A 19,230-nucleotide genomic window follows, 5' to 3' on the forward strand; every position below is an offset into this window, starting at 1 on the left:
ACACATTCTCTCTGTCTTGGGAAAGGATAATAACAGTTCATCTTCTGGAGGAAAACTCTGCACTGCAGGGTGAGTTTCCTTTGAGGAAATACTGTGATTCAGTCAGTAAAATGTCCAATGTGAGTGCACCACACTTTGCAAAGTAAAGCAACATTCCCATTATGATCAGACAAACCAATTTGCTGTTTCTGCTTTGAGAGTTTGTCACTTTTTCCCTTTGACTGTGTTGTTCTTAATGAGGACAGTCGCTTAAGTTTCCCCTTTTACTGTTTCCTTCTCCACTGTTCACTCCACAGAGATGTCTTCTCTGCATCTAAAATAGATGGTAACAATGGCTCTATTCCTCAGTACTTTGTTTTACTTGGTAGGAACCAAAAGCCCACAAGAGACTGATATCATCCAAGACCAAGTTCTGTCTTCCATCTTCTTCCACAGGAGTGTCCTCAGACACAATGGCCGGCTCCTGTGTTGCTCTACTGCCATTCATTGGCTAAGTTCATAGGACAGGGAGCAGGATACATGTTTATTGTCATTCACTATATATGACCTATAGGGGTAAAATGGGAAGACTAGAGGTCTAGGTGGTATGTCTAGGAAGTCTTCCATAATGATAGCACCTGTCACTAGAGAATGTATCCAAATATATCTTACTAGAGAATAAAATATAAATCTGTGTCATAATTGTGCCTAATTATACACCTGTTGATGCAGGAAAAATTTCAGTTGCAATAATTCATCCTTTTTAATTGATTTAAGTCGAATCTCTGTTCTGTAACCAAACACACACACACACACACACACACACACACATTTGAAAAAGAATTGAGTAGTTACACTAAACTTTATACTCCCAGAAAAAATACACATATTGGCCCAACAAGCCAATCGATAAAGTAACACTCAATAGATTACAGCCACTTGTTGCCTAGTAATGTGTTTTTGTAGTCATTTAAATGAACTGCAAATCTCTGCCATGACAGCCAAGACAGAATGAGTATGTCCTCGAAGACTGGTAGAGCAAAAGTAGTAGATTTTAATAAATTGAGTCTCAAAGGGAAGCCTTCCCAGAAAGCCACAATTTGTCCAAATGCAGAGAACAGGTGATCATGTAGCCACTTCTGACAATGAATACATCTACAATATGACTCCTACAACTGAAGTTTAGGAAACACCATGGAGAAGGTGGCAGAAAGATTGTATGAGCGAGAGGACCAGGAAGTGAGAGGAGCTACTTCCATGATACCTCGATAGTAGAACTGCCTAACAAGACCCGAACAAAGGCAACATATGAACATCCATAGAAATGGTGAGGTGGAAAATGAATTCTCATGGGGCCTCAGCCCTAGACAAAGATCTATAGGCAAGTAAGGGCATGAGAGAGAGTTGGGGGTGGGGGGAATTAAGGATGAAGCCCCTAATCGGTTATCCAACACCAAGTGGTCAGTCCTAAAATGATATACATACAGTATATACAACCAATAAGAACAACAACAACAAAGTCTCAGAATAATGTTTTCATGAAGAAGAGATAGTCTGCAATTTCATACATTTATCTTCACAGCGCTCAGAGTAGATAATAAGTGTGTGTGCATCACACCTGTGCATGGTGATACACTAACTTATGTGCATCTGGAGGGCAGAGGTCAGCCTCAGGCTTCATTCTCAAGATAGCACTCATCTCTTTTTAGTTTATTTATTTATTTAGAGACAAGGTTTCTTCCTGGTCCGAGTTTTGTTGATTTGGCTGAGGAGGCATGACAGCCAACCTCAGAAGCCAGCTGACCTCTGCTTCCTCAGTGTTGGGGCTGTGTGTAAGCCATCATGCTTTTAACATTTTATGTGAGTGCTGGTGCTTGAACAAAGATCCTTATGTATCAGAGTCACACACTTTACTCACTGAGCTATCTCTCTAGCTTGTGAAAGAATTTTAAACAACCCTTTATTAAAATAAAGTATTTTGATGTCCCAGTCTTCCATCTTGAATTCAAGCTTCATCAATTTGAAGCTCCTGTGAAATGTGCGTTATATTCACTTGAACTGACCTTTTAGGCCAAACCTATACCTTTTAGAACTCATCCAGAAGGTGCACTTTCTGCCTTTTATTTCAATGCAGGTGACATTTACTGTTTTCTTCTTGGCTGAATTCTTTCATCCACAAAATACTCTGCCCTGAAGTAGATGCTGGAAGCTCCTGATGGATGACGCGAGGATGTTGGTAAAACTGAAAGCCGATTGTTTTCTGCTGTTTATTTCCTTTTTTTGTTTTGTTTTGTTTTGTTTGTTTGTTTTGTTTTTGTTTTTGCCAGAGCTGAGGACTGAACCCAGGGCCTTGTGCTTGCTAGGCAAACTCTCTACCACTGAGCTAAATCCCCAACCCTTGTTTATTTCCTTTTTATTAATCGTTTCTGAATTTTATCAAGAGAAGCTAAGATATAATTTTCAATTATATTCAAGATATACTATTTGGTGCTTAATGGAAGCAAAACCACCAGATGAAACAATATCACCAGTGCGAAGCACAGTAGCGCAGATAGTGACTATTGCTTGTGTGGGGTGGGGGTGGGGAGCCATAGACAAAACACGATACTGTTAGGCATGATGTCTCTAGCTACACGTTCTTTTTACACTTTCTGCTGGAGCTGGTGCCAGGATTTTGGAAGCCAGTGTGAGTTTTAGATAAAAGCCATCCTGTTAAAGATATTTGGGCTCTGGCCTGGATCACAGAGAGTCCTCTGAGTGGCAAAAAATAAAAAATAAAAAAATAAAAAAAAATAAAAAAAAAATCACACATAAGTCCTAATTGGATGACCTAACTGATCAAGGAAAAAGCCAGAGTTCTAAGATCTCTGAGAAATAAGAGGTGGGGGGAACACCAAGGAGGCGTTGAAATATGAAGATAAAATCAATACAGAATTGCCAAGGAAATCAATGAGAGGGATAAAGGACACGCAGGGGATGTGAAAATGCACCGTCTCCAGTACAATGAGAAACCTGGCAGCGTGTTTTGAACATGCTGCAATCCTGTAATTAAAGCTCCGGGGAGAATGCGCAAGGGGGAATCTTAATAATCAAGTGAAAAGATGCCATGGCAGTAAGTGACTCCTTGTCAGGAAAACAGTTCCGTAGGCTAATCTGAAGTTCAATGTCAGCTCCTGTGCAAAGCCAAAAGATGCAGCGATGATCGTGGCTGCAGAATTTCAAAACCACAGCCCAGCAACATCTGTCTTGCAATAGGCCAAAAGACTTTGCTCGTACGGTTTCCACAGGCCTGGCAGCCTTGGTAATGATATTTCATTGCAGCAATGAGAAATAAACTAATAGAGCAACACAGGAAGACTGTATTCAACAAGAAAACAAATCAATAAAGCTCAAACCAGTGTAGGCACTGTTGAAACCATAGCTGTGGTTACTCTATAAAACTAGAGCTATACCTAACAAGTGGCCCAGGTATACCACTTCTGGGCACACACCACAAAGATCTGCCTACTACTGCCTACTACAGAGATCAATGCCCATCTATGTCCATAGCTTCTTAATTCACAATAGTTAAGGTATGAAAACACGATGTTAAACAACTGAGGAATTGACAATGAAAACATGGCACCTGTGCACAACAGAGGTGTATTTGGCTATAAAGAAAAACAAATGAAATAAAACTAAATTTTCAGGTAAATGGATAAAACTGGAAAAATAGAATAGAGAATAAAGAACACAGATACACAAACAAAAAGGTGGACACTCAATGAGGAGTCTAGGGTCAATCCCTTGGATCTGTGTATTTAACAAGGAGTTAAAGGAATCTAGAACAGGGCCCTTGGTAGGAAGGAAGAAGAAACAACTTAATGAAGGAGGAATAGACCATAGTTGATATGAAGGAGAAAGGGAAAATAATGGAGAAGAAAGTTAGAGTGGGGGGATTAGAATGGAGTAGGAAGTGGAGGGTTAGGGATAACTAACACTAAGGAAGTTTGAAAAGACCACATGAAAACATAATACTTTATGTTTTCGTATATAGAGATAGATAGATAGATAGATAGATAGATAGATAGATAGATAGATGGATGGATGGATAGATAGATAGTTGATAGATTGATTGATAGATAGATAGACAGATACACACACAAGCACACACACATTTCATTGGATATTTGCTGGACAATTTAGATTCACACTCAGTCTGAAAAATAAAATAAAGAGGGACCACAAAATTCGGAGGGATGGGAAAGTGGAAGTGGATCTGGCAGGTGATAGAAGGAAGGATGGGGGTAAATAAAATCAAAATATTTTATATACAAATATTAAATTCCCAAAGGATTAATCAAAATATCAATTTAAACTATATCTACCAGCAGTCATATATTGGAATATTTCTGACTTACAATGTATTTTCAGAGCAATTCATAAAAATTCTATTGCTACACCAGATGCTTTTGAATATTTTCAAATCATAATTTTTAGGAAGATGCATTCTAAGTTTGATAATAACAGAAGTCACTTAAAGTGTTTTGTTTTTTTTGTTTTTTTTTTTTTTTTTTTGTTTTGTTTTGTTTTGTTTTTAATTTTGGAAGATTCCAGAAAATAGCAACAGAACTATGATCTGGTTTTGACTCAGCAGATTTCCACATCAAAACAAAAGGAAAATTGGTTAACAAAGTTTTTACAAAAGTCAAATAAAACTATTTGCAACAAAATACATGTGACAAAGTATTTTTAGAAATTAAGGTAAAGCACCAGCACCAACAAGGTCTGTGTGCTATCAGACACTGTGAAGAGAGGGGGTCAGAGAGCAAAGGGAAGCTCCTGGCAACTGAGCCTGCTCAGGAGACTTAAAAAGTGGGTAACAGGTATCTGTTGAATTTTACAAAGTGCTGTTATCAAACTGGGAACACTTACTGTTTTGCAAATCATGTGGTGGGGTGGTGGGGAGAGCCTGGCCTCTGTGTTAGAAAGGAAGCAGCCACTAGGACATCCTGCACACAGGGGCAACCAATAGAAGACAGTACTGACTGGCTGAATTGCAAAGGTTAAGAAATGGAAAGGGCTGACTACATAAATATGGAGCAGAGAAACAGCTAGACTGTCTCAAAGGGCAGTGAGCCATACATCTATAACATTACATTTTTTTGTTTTGTTTTTTTGTCTTTCTTTTTTTTGTTATTTATTATATTTGTGTTTTAATTTTACACATCAGCCATGGGTTCCCCTGTCCTGCCCCTCCCATCCCTGCTCCCACCTTCCCCCCAGCCCCTCCCCTCCATTTCCATCTCCTCTTGGGCCAAGACTCCCCTGGGGATTCATTTAAACCTGGTGGATTCAGTACAGGCAGGTCCAGTCCCATCCTTCCAGGCTGAGCGAAGTGTCCCTGTGTAAGCCCCAGGATCCAACCAGCTAGCTCATGCACTAAGGACAGGTCCCAGTCCCACAGCCTGGGTGCCTCCCAAACAGTTCAAGCTATTCAACTGTCTCACTTATCCAGAGGGCCTGATCCAGTTGGGGGCTCCACAGCCTTTGGTTCATAATTCATGTGCTTACATTCATTTGGCTATTTGTCCCTGTGCTTTTTCCAATCTTGGTCTCAACAATTCACACTCTTACAGTCCCTCCTCTTTCTCAACAATTGGATACCTGGAGCTCCACCTGGGGCCTGGCTGAGGATCTCTGCATCCACTTCCATCAGTTATTGGATGAGAGTTCCAGTACGACCGTTAGGGTGTTTGGCCATCTGATCATCAGACTAGGTCAGATCAGGCTTTCTCTCGACCATTGTCAGCAGTCTACAGAGCATGTATCAACTGAAGAATGGATAAGGAAAATATGGTACATATACACAATGGAGTACTACTCAGCAGAGAAAAACAATGACATCATGAGGTTTGTGGGCAAATGGATGGATCTAGAAAAAATCATCCTGAGTGAGGTAACCCAGACTCAGAAGGACAAACATGGTATGTACTCACTCATAGGAGGATACTAGATGTAAAACAAAGATGACTAGACTACTACACAACTCCAGGGAGGCTACCTAGAAAATGGGACCCTAGGAAAGATACAGGGATCGCCCAATGACAGAGAAATGGATGAGATCTACATGAACAACCTGGATGACAATGGGAGTAATGAAGGGCAAGGTTTGCAGGAAAGAAAGCTTAGGGGAGCAGGAGATCCCAGCTGGATCAAGAACAGAAAGGGAGAACGAGGAATAACAGACCATAATAAATGATGACCACATGAGAACAGGAATAGGCAGAGTGCTGGAGAGGTTCCCAGAAATCCACAAATAACATTACATTTAAACAGCAGTGAGAACACTGTCAAGTTTGCAAAGGTCCTGAAACTAATCTTCTTATATTCTATCAAAATTAATTAATAACAAAATAGAAAGTAAACAGTGTTGAGACCAAATATCTCACTTGTCTCTTACAAAGTGTAAGATAGGTTTCAAGAGCACAGGGTAACACTGCTCTAAGGAAGACCATGTTAGAAATCCGTGTCCGTTAACATATGGGAAACCTTCAGTAACCAGGTAACCAATCCTGGGACAATACAAAGAAGATAGAAAGAGTTCCATTAAATTGACAAAACCACAGGAATCCTCTCATGGAACTGAGCCAAACAGGAAAAAATAAAATGAGGAACAATTATGTGAAACTGATCAGCACTAGACCTCCTTCAGTTCTACCGATTTTGAAATAAAGAAGGCTAAACTTTCTTTGGCTACATTTGAAAAAGAGGAGTTCTAATACAGCATTAAAATGAGTTCCTAACCAGATGCTTCAGACTGCAGTACTTCCCTCCAGAGGAAAGAGGAGGACTGCAAGGGTATAAGAAGTGGCAAGACTTGCAAATCTAATAAAGTGAACTTTTTGTTTGTTTGTTTTTGAGACTTGGTATCACTGTTTATCTCTAGCTGGCTTGGAACTTTCTTCATGAATTAGGCTGGCCTCCACTAGTAGAGATCCATCTGCCTCAGTCTCCTGAGTTCTGGAATTAAAGGTGTGTGCTACCGTGCCTGGCTGAAATCAAACTTTGAACCCTAAAGGGCACATCTATTCATGACGCACACAGACTCAGTGAATTGCATCCATTTTGCCAAGGCTGGACAAAGGAACAAGTGTTCTAAAAAATATGACTAGAGAAACAATGATATGGGGACTAAGGACAGGCATACAAAACATAAAGCTAATTACAAAATTGAGGCCAAATGACAACTAAAGATCATTTAGCCTGGAGAGATAGGTTGGTGGTTAAGAACACCGGTGGCTCGTACAGAGGACCTGGGCTTGAGTCTCAGCACCTACATGGAGGCTCACATCATGTGTAACTCCAGTTACAGGGGATCCAATACCCTCTTCTGGGCTCCACATTAATAATAAATACATATTTTAAAAATAAAAATGAGCGAATGTTAAAGAATCACCAGACTAAGGAAATGCATAGCTATGAGCATGTAGGACAATGAGAAGGGTACCAGGAAACCAAATGGCTAGCCTTAGTAGCTCGACTGTGATGACTGCTTCACTGTAGTTTGTAGGGCATTCTCTCGGGAGTAAGAAATAAATGAGACTGAAAATTTGAGATAATATACCATCTTCTTTGTCTTTAAAGTCCACTGTTCCTTACATGAAATAGAAGAAAAAGTGAACTTTGGATTAAATGATCAATACAAATATGTGACATATAAATTTTCAAAATATCTACATTGTAAATATCAGAAATCATCATCAGCATGATTATAAATATGAATGATGCGTGGGGAAATATCCAGGGAGAGTCAGTGCTCTCAGAATATCTTTCCCACTGAATGAAACTTCACTCCATAGAAAAAGAACAGACCTTAAGCTTGACACGGGCAATGTACAAAATGATCGGTATCACACAGTGAGCAAAGGTCTCAGGGACCACATCAGATTCGAGAAACAACTTGAAGAGTCTTCTGTCGGCCAAGTATGGATCAATTTTAACTTCAACAGGAATAATTTCTCTGACTTGAAATATATAAGATTTTAAGGCTCTGAATTTATAATGAACTTCATTAAATGGTCACTTTCAGAAGGTAATGAAATAAGATAAAATATTTCTTTAAGAGCTTGTATATGAATAATAAAGTATCTTTTCTGTATTTCCAAATAATCAGATAATGATGAGAAAAATTTAATTTAATAGAAAGAGTTCCAGTTAATAAATGACAAATAAGGAAAAAGATAGAAGCAAAATATCATGATTTTTATGATTTTCAATGAAACTGAAAAGAAACACAAATGATCATTAAGCTTTTAAAAAGGTGCATTCCTTCCTTTTTAATTGATCAAGAACTGTTAGTGAAAATTGCAATGAGACATCTCATCCAAGACAGTATGGATGTTATTATAAAAATAAATAAACAACTGGGTGTGGTGACATATCTCTGTAATCCTAGCACTCTGGACATAGAAGCATTAGTATCCTTGTCTAGTAGAAGTCTCAAGGACAACTCTGTCTCAAACAAAACAAAACTCAAATAAATAATAAATTCTAGCACAGGAGAAAAAGGAACTATTACTATTTACAAGTGTGACTCTGAATGTGAATTAGAACAATTGATGTGGAGAAGGTTATGCAGGTTCCCCAGAAGAGCTAAAATATAGAATCCCACTATCTACTTTTTGAGGGAAATGAAGTCAATACATGAAAGAGATATTTGCAGCCCGTGTTCATTGTGTCACTATTCACAACAGCCAAGACATGGAGAAAGCCTAGGTTCCTATCATTAGATGACTGAACAAAAATCCAGTATATATATACACATTTTATTGTCTTTATTCTATATTACTCTTTTCTAAAGAAGTATAAAATTCTATCACTTGAAGCAAAATGGAAGACACTAGAAGGTATTATGTTAAACAAAATAAGCTAGACACCAACAAATAAAAACCATACATTCTTTCCTATATGTGAGAGCAAAATGGAATGAATGGAGAAGAATGTTGGTAGAGGTTGGAAAAGAGATTTGGAAGGTGTATGTTTGTGTGTTCTGAATGCAAGTATTTAAAAATCACATTGAATCTCAGCCAAAAGCAAATGAAATTAAAATGTTTAAAAAATGTAAAAAATATAAAAAATGAGTTTCATTCTTTTGTATTCCCCAGTAATCAGTTAGTGAACTTCTGAATACTCACAAGAGGAGTTAAATCCAGACAAGAGACACTTCTCCCTGGGAGAAAATGCCACATGTATGGTCTTTTGAATCACAGCAAGTCTGAGTCCCATAGAGCCATTGATTCCAATCTGCAGAAAATGCAAACAACGCTGATGTGATGATTTTTACCAAAAATTCTGACAATTGGTACAAAAAAGATTACAAGAAACAACATGCAAAATGGCTAGGGTCCTACAAAGGGTAATATGTAAGCACACCAAAGGTAAAAAGTAAATATTTAGCTTTCAATAGGAATAACTGCCCAAGCAATATTTTTTATTCAGTTTTAATTTAATTTTATTTTAATAATATTTTTAAAGATTTATTTTTTAGGCATACAAAACCTCTAAATCAGCTGATCAAAGCTCATATGAATTCACAGAGACTGAAGCAGCATGCACAGGGCCTGCAGACATCTGCACCAGGTCCTCAGCATGTATGTTAAAGCTTTCAGTGTAGTGTTTTTATGGGACTCCTAAGTGTGTGAACAAGTAGGCCCCTGACTCTCCTGCCTTCTCTGGGGCTCTTTTCCTTCTCTTTGTTTGTTTTGTCCAACTCCAGTGTGATGGTTTTTGTTTTATCTTACTATACCTTATCTTGTTATTATATCTTAGAAGCTTGTTCATTTCTAATGAGAGACCATAAGAGAGCAGATCTAGATGGGAGAGGAGGTAAGGAGGAACTGGGATGAGTAGAAACTGTAGTCAAGATGTATTGTATTTGAAAATAATCTATTTTCAAAAACTGGGAAAAAGACTTAGTTTTATTATTTTTAACTGTGTATTTCTGTCTGTGTCTGGGTGAGGAGACATGTGGATGTAAGTGCAGTCAAAAAAAAAAAAAAATCAGGTTGCCAGGAGCTGAACTTGCAGGATTTTGTGAGTCAACCAAATTGGAGGTTGGGAACTGAACTTGAGTGGTCTGCAATAGTAGCACATGTGCTTACCTGCCAAGCTGTCTTTCCAATCCTCATCACGCTTTTCTAAAAATAGACATGAGGACACCATGGTATCTATGAATAGTTTTAACACAAGTACACTTGGATAATGTGGGAGACACAAACAGTGGCCCCATAAAAAGTAGGAAAATGGTTTGATTTGAGTAAGAAATCAAGAGATAGTAATATTGACTCCTCCTTCTCTCTCTCTCCTTCTTTGTTCATCTGTTCTTTTGACTGGCTTTCTAAAACTCTCTGTGTGGACAAGAATTAATGTGAACTCTTGGTTCTTCTATGTCCATCTCCCAGGTACTAGTGTGTACCACCATACTTAGCCAAAACTCTTTACCTGTGTTGGCTGTATTTTCCTTAAAATAGATTAGATATAACACATAAATAATTTTACACATATTTGTAGCTTTGTATTATGTATTATACACATAATAATAGCTTTGTTGATATTAATTTATTTTACTATAAATTATTTTGCTGGGCAGGGTGCTACAGACTTTGATCTCAGCACTTCGGAGGTGGAGACAGAAGGTCAGAGTTGAAAGCCAGCTTCAGCTACATAGCAAGTGATATGAAAACTTCATTGAAATAAAGTAAATCAAACAAATTCCAGAACAAAACAAAATCAGATAGTATATAAAATATTATTTAAAGTGCTATGTGTTAAAGAGAGATTAGGCATTATCTTTGGTAGATATTTTTGATTCAAAAGTAGGGTGACATAATGATCATTATTGTAGAGCCTATTTACTCATATAAAAGAATGGTGAAGGCTATCTGTAAACATTTCAATAGATCTCAAAACACTGAGGTAACAGTTACAGTGCACCCTGTACATTTTTTAAAATTCACATTAAATTGCATATTGTTACCATTTGAATCTGAAATGTCCCTCAGCTTGAGGCAACAGTTTTGAGTAGTCTGGAGCCTGTATGAGATAAGGCTTAGAGGACAGAAGTAGTGTGAGAGAGCAAACCTCTGTTCATTCATGGCCTCAAGCTCTCTGCCTCCTAAGTTTCTCATGCAAACACCTGCCAAAACACACTCCCACTACCACAGAGAGAATGACTTCCTCTGCCATGTCACACTACCATAGTGGACTAAGACTCCCTTGAAACTAGGAGCCAAAGTTAACTTTTTAAATAATAATCATTTTTATATTGTAATGTAAGTATATCATAACCACCTTTTCTTTCCCTCCCCCAACTCCTCCCATTCAACACTCCCACTCCTTGTTTTCTCTCAAATTCATAGTCTTTTTTTCCTTCATTAAGAAGCTGGTGGTGCACGCCTTTAATTCCAGCACTCCGGAGGCAGAGGCAGGCAGATCTCTGTGAATTTGAGGCCAGCCTGGTCTACAAAGCGAGTCCCAGGAAAGGCGCAAAGCTACACAGAGAAACCCTGTCTCGAAAAACAAAAACAAAGAATCTATCAATTTTTAAATTAGTCTATTAAGTTGTTTGTATAAGTATTTAGTAAATTATGTGAATAGTAACCAATCACATGTGATTTATTACTATTGAAATATACAAGTGGAGAGGAATTAAAATTATCACTTAGCAAACTCCTTTTAAAAGACAAAGCAGCATGGTGATTATTTCAAAGAAACATTTGTCTAGTATTTTTTTTCTTTTTCTTATCTCACCTCCTTCATCTCCTTGTCTTTCTAACACTTAATTTCTTCTTTTATATTCTCTCCAAGTGCCAGGAGGCTGCAAAAGTTTAAAAATTAAAGGCTTTACTTCCACAAGCTCCTCAAGGGGTCTGACTAAAGTTTCCAGAGATACAATGTAGACTTTTGTAAAGTTTGCAAATTTAAGATTTGTTTTTGTTCTTGGTCAAATTACATTGTACAATGTTGTCATTCTTTGGAAATTCAACTATAGGAAAACTAAATTGGGAATACATTAATTAAATTAGTCAAGAAATTCATTGGTTTAAACTCTTTCCTATGTTGAGAAGAATTGTTCCATACAATCAAAAAGGCATGGTCTTGGGTTGGGGATTGTGCAAGGCACTGGGTTCATCCTCAACTCAAAAAAATAAATAAATAAAAATAAAAGGCATGGTCTGATGTGAACAGGACTCAGCGAAGGAGAAACATGCTGTTGCCATTCTCAGTGGTGTTCTGTCAAACCAGAAGCGGTGTTCTCAGTAGTGTATACCATGCAAACAAACGTAAATACAATATTTCTCTTTAATGACATCATAACTTGAGCTGGTGCTGAAGAGATGGCTCAATGATTAAGAGCACTTACTGTTCTTTCAGAGGACCAGGGTTTAGTTCCGAATACACACATAGCAACTCACATATTCCTGTAACTCCTGTTCTAGAGGATCTGATGCCCTCTCTGGCTTCACAGGACAGAAAGAATGCATGTGATGCACATACACACATACAAGCAACACTTTTACATGTAAAATAAAATAAACAAATATTTAAAAAAAAAAAAAATGAAGTGGATGGGTGTCACATTCCAATAGGCCAAGCACAAGGGAGGTTAAGGTGAAAGGACTGACCAGCCCAGAAGACAGAGAAAGAAGTGGGGGAAGAGATAGAGATAGAGATAGAGATAGAGATAGAGATAGAGAGAGAGAGAGAGAGAGAGAGAGAGAGAGAGAGAGAGAGAGAGAGAGAGAAAATGTCTGTACATTCTATATATGCTGCTAGCTCACTGGATCTGAAATTTTTGACTACCTGACCTCAGCCAACAACAGAAAACATGCTGGTTTAATTTAATCTCTCAGGTATAAGAAAACACACAAATGAATGTTTAATTATTATCTAGTGGTATAACTTCTTGAACGGTACATTTCAAAGGCATGTATAGAGATTGCAGATTCCCTCATTGGGTATCTGTCAAAATTGGACACTATTTCTGCATGTCTGGAAATGAGCACCAGAGAGTCCTGGGGACAGAGAGCAGGTTTGGGGCATCCTGCCTTGGGCACTCGGCGCTCTGTGATAGCTTTGTGAGCCAGGCAGGACTTCCCGGCTACAGCTGCAGCCCTGCTGTTGTCTCTGTCCCATCTGTTCCTGCCTATGTCTCCTCTGCAGTGTTGTGGGCTCAGCAATTGCTCTCTCTGCACTTCCTTTGTTAGAGATTTGCCCTCTTGACACCTCTGGATGAAGAAGTTGCTTCACAAAAAGAAGATTGGTGACAGACCCTGAAGTTTCATTCTCTGTAGTAGGGCCTGAAACCTTATCTACATGTCATCTGGCTAATCAGAGGTCCACGGTGAGATCTGTCAGAGGTTTCTGTTTTAAAAAAGCAATTCAGACACAGTTGACATGAGAATTGGAGTGCTTCTGCAGGCCCTGTACCAACACTGTCTATTATTATGCGACTGTCAGCCTGAGGCTGTGGTGACAGAGGAACCTCTAGGTAGCCTCCTAAGGACACCAGCACAGGTGGGCAGAACTCTACCCCTCCCTCCAAAGCCACAGAACCAAACAAAGGACATCCTGAGCAATATCGAGAAGCAGAGACAAGGTAAAATGGAGCCGCTGAACATCAGCCTGAATTAGTTTGTGAGATAATATAATGAATCCAGTGAGTCTCTCCTTGAGTGAAACAGACAGTGTCAAATGGAGCAACCATGTCTTCCAAACAAGTTGGAGATTCATACAGAAATAAAAATAATAAAAAAAACCTCAGAGCCTATCTTGTGCTGCTATAATCCTTGTTCCCCCTCCACCACACACATACACACACACACATAAACACACACACACACACACACACACACACACACACACACACACACACACACGGCAATTCAATTCCTTGGAAGCTGAAGCAAATTCTCCTCTTACTAAAGTACTTAATGCACGAATAGCCCTTGGAGTCTAACTTTGCCAGAGATGAGGATATAGACATTCATTAAACCTGCCAATCCATTTCATGGTTCTAAGAGAACCATCTTTGGAAATTCCCCCAAGAGGAAGTAAAATACAGTGCTTAAGAACATTGGCCAGAGGTGAATTAAAGGTCACCTTTGTAATTGGCAAATTTTTGTCACCTTGGACAAACTACTTAGTTGCTCTCTGTGGCTTTTTTCTTTTTTCTCATCAGCAGAACTAGCAAGTAGATACTAACTTGCCAACACTGTTGGACTACAGAAGCAAAAGAATTAACTGCAAAAGAAGAAATTGCTGATTCCAGATCTTTGCACAGTGGCACACACACAAGAAAACTCCCACCAATGATGGTACTTGGCTGACTGCAGGGATCTGAACCAGACTCTCCTTAGTGTGTGCAGAAAAAGAATATCAACAATTGAAGCCAATACTTATGAATATATTAGAGGGGAAGCCTTGGGAGATCTTTCTTTGGTTTGTTACCAGAAAGCAGAATGGTTCAAATCTCAACCTCTTAAACAAATTCTGCTTCCAAGCTTGAAGAGAGAAATGCACTTTGAGTGCCTTCTGATGACAGAAGTTTGGGTGATGCATTTCAACAGCAAGACACGAAGTCAACAGCTTTTCTTGAAACTCACACTGATGTCAAGGACATCTTTACAGAAAGCAGGGCCTCTTGTGAAATTTACTCTAGGCAAGCCTTTACTCCACCTGGTTCTGTCCTCAATCTCTCTGTCTCTCTCTCTCTCTCTCTCTGTCTGTGTGTGTGTGTGTGTGTGTGTGTGTGTGTGTGTGTCTGTCTGTCTCTCTCTCTCTCTGTCTCTCTCTCTGTCTCTCTCTCTCTGTCTCTCTCTCTGTGTCTCTCTCTCTGTCTCTCTCTCTCTGTCTCTTTCTCTCTGCCTCTCTCTCTGTCTTTCTCTCTCTGTCTCTCTCTCTCTGTCTCTCTCTCTCCCTGTGTGTGTGTGTGTATGTGTGTGTGTGTGTGTGTTTGTTTGCAAAAGCTGCTGCCCTTATACCCCCAGGTATGCATGAGAAAGCCATGGTGTCCAGTACTCACAGATTAGAAACATCTTCTGTTTCCACTAGCCTGAGCCTTTGGGAAAAGGCTTGAGTTTTAGTGACAAAGATATAAATTCCTGGGTTCTAATTCTAGGCTCCAGAAATCTCTCCCAGCTCTGCCTGCTCCCTCTCCTTTGTCTCTTTTCTTCCCCTCCTCATCCAGCCCCTTTATTCTTCATCAACCCTAATAATGCTATACAAATTGTGGAGTTTGTTGTTCATGTAGTGGGAATCACACTTATTACATAAAATTGTTATGTGGATAAGGGGCAATCAAATATGTTGATACCCAGTACAGTGGACTGCATACACTTTCCATTTTTATGTACCTGGAAGAACCTGAGTTGCTCTTAATAGGCAACCAGAATACTAGGCTATAATTTTTCTTATTTTGACTGAATGTAGTCTGGAATACAGATCCTATTGCAACTACTGAAATGAAACTGAGAGTCAGCCAACTGAAAATGTGCTGAGTAGGCTGCAAGAGATCACTACAAAGCTTTGCACATCTCTAAGGAAGGACCAGCGAAACCCAGCTGTACCCACAATTACACATAAACCCCCATTTCTACTCTAAGTAAATCCCAAATGGTTTCATCCACTGCAAGTGAGTACTTTTTCCTGCTTTACTGGATTTAAAATATTTATACCCTACATAGGCACGATAGATACTGTGTGTGATAATAGGAGATGTGCCACATAATAATGAGTGGACTGGAAAATGGGAAGGGAAGGAGCTCTTCTGAGTTCATTTGAACAGTTTAACTCCATGATAGGAGTCCTGAATAGAATCACCAGCTCTCTTCAACAACCCTGTTCCTTCCAAGGATTTTCTTTCAGTGTCTGAAGTTGAAAGTTTGCTTTGGTAACTGTGACTGTAATAAAAATTACCCATGTATCAATTAAGTAATCAGTGAGAGTCTAACATTCCAGAGCATTGACTAGGTCCATAGCCTCCTTTGTAGCTCCTGTTATCGCTACCACAACTCATATCTACCCTTGCCCCTTCTTTCTGTCTTACATACAGTTGTCCTCCCAGGTCCCAACACTCTCTCTAGTTGATGTTTGAGGCCTTTAATCTGGTATCACATAGGTTTCCATATCATTCTCTTACCTTTGATTGAGTTTTTCCAGTTACCTATGTTTGTTTGTTGAGACCAAATCAGCTACTTTCATATAGTAAGAGAGAGAGGTGGGGGATGGGCAGGAAGGAGGGAAGTAATGAACTCATCATTGGCATCTCTTCACAGGATGCTTTTACACTATTTGTATAGCCCCTCCAGATTTTTGAAAGCATTCTCCAGATGCTTTCTACAGTCTTTTCCTACTCATTTCTCAATCTTTGTCTCAATCTCAGCTCCTTTTTGCCACACACACCCCTCCCCAGGAACCATGCACCTGTTATCATTCCCTCTAATCTCCATGGCTTTAAATTTAACTGTTGTGTGTGTGTGTGTGTGCGTGTGCGTGTGCGTGTGCATGTGTGTGTGTGTGTGTGTGTGTGTGTGTGTGTGTGTGTTGAGGAATGCCATTTTGTAGCCCAAGCTGGCCTGTAGTTGTAATCCTCCTGCCTCAGTCTTCTGAGTGCTGGAACTATAGTTATAAGCCACAAAACAAAGATGTACACTGGGCCTTTTTTGTCCTCATTTTTAATTTTTTTTTATTTTTGAAAATATAAATATACTTAATTATATCATTTCCTCCTCCTTTTCCTTCCTCCAACATTTTCCATATACCCCTTTGCTCTCTCTCTAGTTCATCCTCTCTTTTTCTTCAGTTACATATCTTTCTAAATCAACAATTATAGTCTCCTCAGTCTTTTCAAATGTTACTTGTATTCTTATGATTTTTGAATTGATCATGTGGTATTGGGCAACCCTTTGGGGAGCTGGTTCCTAGGCAAGAATACTTCCCCTAGTCTCAATCTTCCTTGGTTGCTTTTAGTTCTTTGTCATTGATTAAGGCCCCATGAACTGTCCCCATTTATGTTAGCAAATCCTGGCTCAGAGTTGAGGGCTAGCTCCTCCTGTTGTGGGAATTTGTTCCATTCAACCAATGAGCTTTGGGCTATCTGGCCCTATGGGCTGGCCCTTTCTGGGTACATAACTTGTTAGAACTGAGGAAGGGGTGCATTCATGCTCTCTTGGGTGGTTGGAGACCAGACAGTGGATTTCCATCACTCTTGGGCAGAGTGGACAGAGGACAACAATAGCTGGATTAGTGGCAGTGTTTATTTCGATGTGTATCCAAGAGTGTATTATCTTCATTTTATATCTTAATAAATTCCTGAGATCCTTTAACAGACTCTCATGGATTCGTGTGAAATCCTCCTGCCGTCCATCCTGAGTGACTTCATTAGGAAACATCTCCTCACACATAGACTTGAGCATAAGCTCCATGGTAGTGGATAGGTACCAAGTCTGCATTTCTCAGGGTTCCAGAACCTTGGAAATATACTTGCTCTCCTGCTCCACTGGGAGATGTTTTCAGATATATTTTAAATATTACAAACTCAATATTGTACATTAAACTTCTGGCTTTGATCCACAACACCTCACCGATTCCATCTCTGGAAAGACATCACATACTGGACCTTGAAATAGAGGTCTCCTAATCATAATTTCTAACTAAACCATTCCTGACCCCAAATTTCATCACATTGTCTTGTTTATAAAAGAGTCAAAAGGAGTCCTACCTAGCCTCCCCTCTTGCCCTTTTCACTCTGTTTTTGATGTTAATACAAGAAAATAGAATTCTCATTTAAATTTTTAAACCTCCTACAGTCTATTTTGAGAGTTATCTTACTCATGCTATGTTTGGCTGCCATTTGTGGGGAACAGACCAAACCTCTCTAGTAGACTGATGCTAACTTGTATGCACATACCAATTGATACACCCCTTCTGAAGTGTCTACTACTTATCTTTTTCTTCAAATGGATTACATCATACATGAAGGGAAAGTTTTTCCTAGTTATTTCAAAAAAATGGAATCAGTTGCCCACCCAGTATAGGCTTATATTTTTCAAGTTTTGGGGGCTTATTTTTGGACATTTGAATTCTTTTGATTAGCCAATGAAATTTCATAATTATCTTAAAAATATTTTTCTCTAATTTAGCCAGAAAATATATGTTCAGTATTAAATATAAAATTTTATTATTCTGATGAAGGCTCTTATAGGATAATCTTCCCCCAAATCAACTAACTTTAAACTTATCCTCAATTATTGGAACATAATTTGAGCGATCCATTTATGCATTGTGAGCATATTGCATTTCATGGCATTCTGGTAGAATACATAGTGAGAACAGTAGGATACACAGTGGCAGGAATTCAGACAAGGAAAATATATCATGGGTAATATATATTAATATCCATGTATATATCTGAGAAAACACAACATATAAAATATATCGATGTATAGTTAAAGGGCTTAATTAGCATACACTTATGCTATCACCATAGCCTTCCATACAGAGTACAGAGCAAAGTGTGTCCCACAATGGCATGAAGCTACTTGGGTGAAAGTAGTACTAAGATGTACAAATAGATTAAAATGTGATACTTACTGGAAAGATGAGAACACAAGTTTCACTCTAGACTCTGGTAACCTCAAGGAGATCAATTCTATGGCATGCTGGAAAATGGAGTCTACCTAGAAGTGGTATCGCTAGAAAAATATAGAAGAGAACCAGACACAAACAGATGCCTTTCTAAAAAACAAGAGAAAATTTGGAGGTAAACAGAGAAAAAAATAGAAAGATGATGTATGTGTATACTTGTATGAGAAAGAAGAATTCTGCCCTAAGAGTTATGAAGAAAAAGAGAAAATTCACAAAGACAAAGGGAGAGGAAAATTTAATATGTATAGTGATATACATATACATACACACACACACACACACACACACACACACACAGCCTAAGAAATTCTCTTTTCCCACTTTGGTTCTATATGTGTCTGTTTTATCTTCCTTTTTGAGTCATCTTGAATTCCAGAAAGTAGAAGATTAATAGATAAGTAACTTTGTGACATAGATCTCAAAGTACCTTCAAGCTACTGTCATTTTGCCAAATTTACTGTGCCAAAATGGGGGCAATTATCTATGATGGATGAAAAGTAATCATTTCATGAGAATTAGATTGCTTCCCTCAAGTGATGAGAGTGAAGATAACTTCTTCAGGAC

The sequence above is a fragment of the Onychomys torridus genome, chromosome 18 (genome assembly GCF_903995425.1).
Source record: "Onychomys torridus chromosome 18, mOncTor1.1, whole genome shotgun sequence".
Taxonomy (NCBI): domain Eukaryota; kingdom Metazoa; phylum Chordata; class Mammalia; order Rodentia; family Cricetidae; genus Onychomys; species Onychomys torridus.